The sequence below is a fragment of the Penaeus monodon genome, chromosome 5 (genome assembly GCF_015228065.2).
Source record: "Penaeus monodon isolate SGIC_2016 chromosome 5, NSTDA_Pmon_1, whole genome shotgun sequence".
In the NCBI taxonomy this organism is placed as follows: Eukaryota; Metazoa; Arthropoda; class Malacostraca; order Decapoda; family Penaeidae; genus Penaeus; species Penaeus monodon.
In genome coordinates this window covers 34192136-34199635 of record NC_051390.1, presented here as the reverse complement: position 1 = coordinate 34199635, position 7500 = coordinate 34192136, and the positions used below count along the sequence as shown (strand labels likewise).

Sequence of the window (7500 nt, the reverse complement as noted above, 5' to 3'; positions counted from 1 at the left end):
CTTCCAGTCCTTGTTTTCCTCCCGCAAACACTCCTTGTTAAACCCATCTGTGTCGAGTCAATTACCCGCTCTAAGTATTAGAGAAATAGCATAGTCTGCACGTTCCATTAACAAATCTGAGGTAAAGAAAAAAGCAAAAAAGCGATATTAACCCTGCTGTATTGATCGGCAGACGGATGTAGTTTTTGGCTGCCGTTGGTAACACTGCCCACTCCCCTCTGCTCCCGAGGGACAAACCGGTTGGCGGCGCGGCAGGGTTGCCAGACACATCTTTCCAGGTTCTTGTCGTGATTTCTGCTTGTAGACGTAGTGTACCCAATGTATTGAAGATGCATGTAAAATGTGCATATGAATATTTAATTTATTTCCCATTCTTCATTAAAGATCTTTGCATCTACGTCCTGTACACAAGTTCAGAAGAAATATTATTCAGCTATCGTAAAATCCCTTTTGCCTTTAAAGTATAAAAGAGTCAGCCTAAGCCTGGAACTCTAGAAATTCTCTTTGATGTTTGTCTCATTAGCATTAAAGTGTCCAATTTTCTTTAATATTCCTAAATGGCAAAATTTCTTGGAACATGAATATTTTCCCTACCCTAATTCCAGACTTTATATTCCAGCCCCTTATCTCAACCCATCAGGCTCTATCTTGCCATCTGATTGGTCGCTATCTGCCGCTATCTGCCATCGGATTGGTTGCTATCTGGTGCTATCTAGCCATCTGATTGGTGGAGAGATATCCTCTGTGGGCGGAGCTTGTTGACGTCATATCTGCAATCTATTATGGCTCCCATCAGATACGGTTGCCGGGAAACGAGCGCATTCACACAACCAAACTGTTTGTCAGAGTAACATTAACTTTGTGACGGCTCGTAAGGTCTACGGAGCCGCTGCAATGGACGACAGAATGGACCTTAATGACTCGGGGTTATGTCTCCCAGTGCAGTAGTTGAGCAGAGTTAAATGGACATGTCGATATTGGTTGTCTGCCTCCGAATCCTACGCTTAGTTACTTGATTTTGTATAATTCAGACCGGTTTAGTTTTCTTTTTAGGAAACAGATTGGTGTACATGGAATTATATAATTTTCTGTTGATTGTTTACGGGAGACTGTCTCTTAAATCATTAATGATAATAATTCATGAATTTTAGAAAGAATAATATCATCGAATTCTAGTGATCTGAAGGGATCCGAACAAAGACAGCCACGCACTGATGGACCTACTTGAGGCTCGGCATTAGAGACGTTACGTGGAGCCCTCACTTTTTGGAGACCCATAGTATTTCCTTATCTTTTTTTCTTTCTCTTCCTCCAAATGGATTTCTGGGTCTTTGAGAGTGGAAAAGGAGATATTTCCGGGCCAAAAGTTTGACTCGAATCGGCTAGTAGGAAGAATCCGAAAGAAAGCACTTCGTAAGAATTTCTTCACAGAAGTCTCGGATATTCAAATTAATTCATATAAACGATTCTTACGAGTGCCTTGTGTTCGTAATGGAGGCAAATCACACTGCTTATCTCTCTTCTTCGTCTTCATTTTGCCTTTTATCACTCATCGAGTGGCGAGGCTCGTGAGGAGCTAGATTTTGTCACCAGTAGATTAGGGCCAAAACACCATCTTGACTCACGGTAATTTCTTCTTTATAAGATTCTGGAGATAAGATGACTACATGACTTTATGCTCGAGTGTTGGCCATTCGTGAGTTAGTGTGGCAGGCCAGAATTATAGGTCATTTAATCTTATCTCTTATGAGATCTTTGCTGTTGGGGAATCTTCATATCCAACTTGAGTCAGGGTTGCGACGCGCTGTGGTCCCGTGTGTCGAGGCCGAGTGCAGTAGACGATGGCCTGGCTCTTTCTCTTTAATAACGTTTTTCGGTCTTTATTTCTTTGCTCTCCACCCCTCGTCTTCTTTCTCATAGTTTCTTTCACTTTTTTGTATATTCTCCTTTGCCTTTCTTTTGTTCTTGTATCCTTTTAGGCCATACAAGCAATGCAGAATCCTCACCACGTTTACCTGCACAAATGTAGTGAATGACACTATTAGACTGACATTTCCTTGCTTGCTATTTTAGATACTGGATTGCTTCCGTCTCGTGAGCTGTCAGCGTGTTCTCATTATGACTCACAGTTCGCGATTTTAGAATCACTGCATTGTCTGCAAGATGAATGAGAATTCTTATGAAATGTTTTAAAGGGGAGAAATAATACTCTGGCTTGTAGGATAATAAGAGGATTAGTGAACACGTTGTGGATTGTGCTGTGGAGATTTTCTGTAATTAAGATATAATTTCCGGGAGAAGGTATCATAATTAGGTAGTTTGACTGTAGAACTGTTAACTCAAGATGTGAAAAGCTATTTTTTTAACTATCGTACGCACTAAATAGGAAGATATATCTAACATACTAACACATCTAACCATTATGAAGCTTATTACTTGCGACAATTAAGTGTATATCAGTTACCGAAAAAGGCAGCAACAAGATAACGCCACGACATGAACTTGACTCACTTAACACACTTCCAGAAACAGATGAAGGCGTACAGGAGGCCACCTTTAAACAACTGGATGTTTGATGTGAGGGAATAATCAATCACGCGAAGGAAAAGTAAGAAAAGAAAGAAAGAAAGAAAGAAAAAAACCGGAGAAAATGATGTTGAAGCCTCTTACTAAGAGCTCAGTTCAAATCATCTATGTTAAATTTATGAAATGACAAATGTATTTGAGCGCAACATCGAAGAACAGTGAAAGAGAATGAGAAGAAGCGAAAAGGTCTGCCACCTTCTGCTGGCTTCGCTTGACTATGGATTTTCTGCCGTTACAAGTGTACTCGAGCCCCCGCGTCCCTTGTGCCACTGTTATTCCATATACATGTTCTTGCCACCTGTTCAAAACCTGTTGCATTAATAAGGGGAAAGGAAAACTTACACTACAACAAATGCACAAACTCAATGTACGGCAAAAAAGAATTTGTCCATATCATTTACTGTTATTAAGATTTATTGTTCGTTATTTTCGTTCTGCCTTTTCTGATGCCATTACTGGCCACATCAAATAATTTTTTGTTATGTCCATCATTCAAATTCTCATATTTTCTGAAGTTATATGGGCAGGTGATCAGAAGTATTTGTTAAATTGGAAACCTTGCATTATCAATGAAATAGGCAATTACAAGTATATGACTAGTGCGATAAAATTGTATGATTACACCCACATATACGCGCATACACATACACACATACACGCACGTGCACACACACACACACACACACACACACACACACACACACACACACACTCACACACACACACACACACACACACACACACACAGTATTTTTCACTTATGTTTTCTTCCTTCTCTTTGTCTCTCACATTTTTTCTTGCCATTTTCATCATGCTTTTACAATTGCAGATGTCACTAAGACTAACGAAATACGACATTTCGAACCATTACATACGAGAGATATATGCTCAAGATATAAAGAGAGATGCCTGTTTAAAATATATTTTGTTCTTGTATTCCCCCCTTTCCCCTTATCCCCGTTATTTAAAACAGGTAACAAATTTTATACAAATTTCTGAAAGGAACCTCAGCATAAATTGGCCACATACACACGCATAAACATATACTTACTTTAGTTTTTCTTCGTGTTCTTGTTTCATTCTTGTTGGATAAGAAACTTGTCTTTGAATCTCCTGAAATACCAGCCATAGAAAAAAAAATCATCATGCATTTGCATATGAATTCGTAGTGTTTCCATATACACCATTCTATCTATCTAACTACGTACCTGCTTGCTTTCTTTCCTCTTGCTTCTCTCTCTCTCTCTCTCTCCCTCCCTCTCTCACTCTCTCTCTCTCTCTCTCTCTCTCTCTCTCTCTCTCTCTCTCTCTCTCTCTCTCTCTCTCTCTCTCTCTCTCTCTCTCTCTCTTCTCTCTCTCTTTCTCTCTCTCTCATAAATATATAGAAAGGGACAAACGTTGGCGCCTGTGGCATATGGTCGCATGCGGTCCATTTACACGGAGGCACCACAAGGCAAGAGTAATCGATAGACGGGAGGAGCAAAGTTGGGGTTCGCTGTTTACTTTTGCCATGTCCTGTCGACGGGTTGATTTGTGTAATAGCCGTTCGGATGTGCGTTTTCTTTTCTGAAGTTGTTTTCGTATTTTCGAGACCTTGTTTCCTCGTGCATTAAACCAGTTTGAAAAGGCAATGCAGTAGATATTAAAAATTAATTCTTTCCTGACTGTGCTTGTGTTCAGTCACTTTATATATTTCTCTGTTCTAAACGATATTGCGCCAGTCCAATTGTGTCTCCTTCTTATTGTAGTGTTTTGCTGAACTTACTCCAAAGTATTAGTAATAAATGTAAAGAATATGTGCAGTAATTCACTTTACATTTTCTTCTCGTCGTAACATTTACATGTGTCTATTCTTTTTAGTTTGTAAGTCTCGTTAGACAAAGACGAGGGGAAAAAACAGAAAGTTTATCATGATTTCTTTCTTATTCAATCATCAGACGAAAAAAAAAAAAATAAGGAAAGCAAACATGGTACCAGACTAAGAGAAAAAAATCCCCTTTCTTTTATTTTATCTGTGCTCTTTTCGTTCCGTTGGGAAAAATTACACCCTGAATTTCATAATTCACCGTCACTGGCAATGTTTTGCTCAGCTATGACACAATTCACGATTTGTGAGACTGACAATATATGTAACACCAGCACGCAACGCCAATTAGGCAGGTAAAAAAGTCAAATAGAGGTCCTCCTATATGAATCTTCTCCCCGGGCATCGAGCACGCAACAATAAGCACAATGCACGCTAAGTGTAAAGGTAAAAATTGTGTAGCTTCGTTTCGTGACCCCCCAGCTCGTATTCCCAAAGGCTTCCGTGCGGCGGTGTGAATTGTTTACATGAATTATTAACGAAGCCTGTCACAAAGGCCGTGTCACGTGAGGTCGTATACGGTCATATTCTTTTCCTTACCATTGGAATATCATCATCGTCGATAAAACGACGCAGGAATAGTACGAAGTAAGTAAGGGCTATGGGATGTGGAAATCAATTACTATAACCATTTATGCAAACAAGAGGGTGAACACACAGGCTATCTAAAATTGTTTTCGAACCTTGTCACATCGCGATGAATTTCAATCTGCTGCGAATATCATGGCAGATCATCAATAAGTGAATATTCTATGTTTACAGAGCATATAACCGGACTCTGGTGCAGTAAAGGGGGGCAGGGCGGAGAGGGGAGGGCTTTGAAGCGCTTGCAATGACGGTTTGAAACAAAGCGATGAGTGCACTTGTAGAACAAAAGTTTGAATAGATAGGGTTTACAGGGAATAACATGATAACAGGGGAATCATTTGTGATGTTACATGAAGAGTAATTATTTTTGTTATTACAATCTGTATTAATATATTTTTCGGCTACAGACTAAGTGGTGATACTGAAGAGTTTGGTGCTTCATCTGTAAAAATGATGCACAGAAATAAAAAGAAAGATGGTTGAAAGAGACCTTCCGGTTTAAGACAGCAAGACGGAAAGATAGAGGAGGGCAATATCGAGAAAAAACAGCAAAATATTCCGTATTAATAAGCACATAAACATAAACCGAAGGATAGGACATCAATCAAGACAATGGAGAGGGAAAATGGGAAAGAAAAGAGAGAAAAACACAAATAAAGGAGGAACCAGAAGGGAAAGAGTGAGGGGACGCGGAGGTCTCGAGGCAAAGCGAGGCAAAGCGATTGGACTGGCTGATAAAATGCCGGATTGAAGTGGCACAGAATATCTCGAATTGATTGGTGGCTTTCGTCCCCCTTGGCAGCGTCGTGCTTGCCAGAAGGATGAGAGGAGAGAGAGAGAGAGAGAGAGAGAGAGAGAGAGAGAGAGAGAGAGAGAGAGAGAGAGAGAGAGAGAGAGATCATAGAGAGAGAGAGAGAGAGAGAAGAGAGAGAGAGAGAGAGAGAGAGAGTCATAGAGAGAGAGAGAGAGATGGAGGGAGGGAAGGAGAGAGAGAGAGAGAGAGAGAGATAGATAGATAGATAGAGAGAGAGAGAGAGAGAGAGAGAGAGAGAGAGAGAGAGAGAGAGAGAGGGCGGGGGGGGGGGGAGCGAGAGAAGTGAGAAGACAAAGAAAATAAAGAAGATAGATGGCACAAGAGAATGTCGGTGGCAGAGAAGTGCACGAAGCAGAAGCAGATGTAGGAAAGGGGAAAGTGAATAGGATGAGGCAGAACTGAAAAGATTGTAGATATATTTTTCTAAGAATGTAGAAAAATAAGTGAAATTATTACAGATAGACAAGAGGAGCAACTACAAAGAGAGATAGGGTTAAAGAAGATTAGAGGAGTATGTAAACAAGGGAAGCCTGCAAGATGAAGGAATGAAAGAATATGAAGATGAAAACAGGAAGAAACAATAAAAAACAACAACGAATAATAGAAACATGAGAATTTGAGATGCAGGTGAAGAGAAAGATAAGAGCCACCCCCAAAAAATAACATTCAATACATACGACAGAATATCAAGAAAATAATAATCGTAAATGTTTGCATTTAAAGTTATACAAGCACTGTTCGGTTGCCAGTATTTCTTTTATGTCAGGAAGATCGGGAATAATTGTGAGTGATCATCCCTTCGCTGATATGATATACCATTGAATCCCATCATTCACCATTTGGCTTTCGCGATAAGACATTGTAAGTATGAGGAGCTACGCGCCTATGTTGATGTTCACACTTTCTTAGAGGGAAGCTCACCTTCATTTTTCACCTCTCTCTCTCTCTCTAAAAAAAAAAAAGAAAGGCGTATATAACGAGAATGTTAATATATCGAGTTGTGGCATCCAAAAAAGTAATCCTATTAAACAATTAAGTTAGTACATTAAAATGCAGCATCTGATAAATCTTTTCAAGATGCATTTATCATATATTGGTAAATGCTGGAAACACATTAATCACTGTTAGTAAGTATCCACGTTGTTGAGGTTATTTAAGTACATAAAAGAGAGGTGAAGGATTATAAAACAAGGCCTTACAGAAAGTTTTCGTGAGAGAAAAAAAAATTGGAAAGGATGTTTCCATTTTCACTAAGTAGTAACACCCCCCCCCCCAAAAAAAAAAAAAAAAAAAAAAAAGCTTGTGTCATTAGTGTATGCACCGCTCTTGCACACTACTTTGATGCAATGAGAAAGCGCGAACGAAGCGTATGCAAGAAATCTTGGAAGTGTTACTTGGCCTGGCGCGGCTCACACATCCCATCATCACGGGGTATTGATCTTAGTCATGCAACCCTCAGTGTGTTGTCGTTGTGCTGACATGCTAATGGTTATGCTAGTATTTGCCGCCGAGTTGCTCCTTTGGGCTGTTTTTGTTTTTGCGATTATACTTGTGCATATTGCATGGGTAAATATCTGTGCCAGGCATGTTAATGGCAGATCGCCGCATTAGTAGTGAAGTCTTTCTGCAATTGTTATTGCCTGCGTCT

General features: G+C 39.8%; 1 protein-coding gene across 1 annotated transcript in view; it reads right to left on the bottom strand.

Annotated features, from left to right (window-relative positions):
• The window catches only part of LOC119573176 (GATA-binding factor 2-like), a 161047-nt gene that overhangs the window by 79202 nt on the left and 74345 nt on the right, over positions 1-7500 (bottom strand). The gene's annotated exons all lie outside the window — the stretch shown is intronic.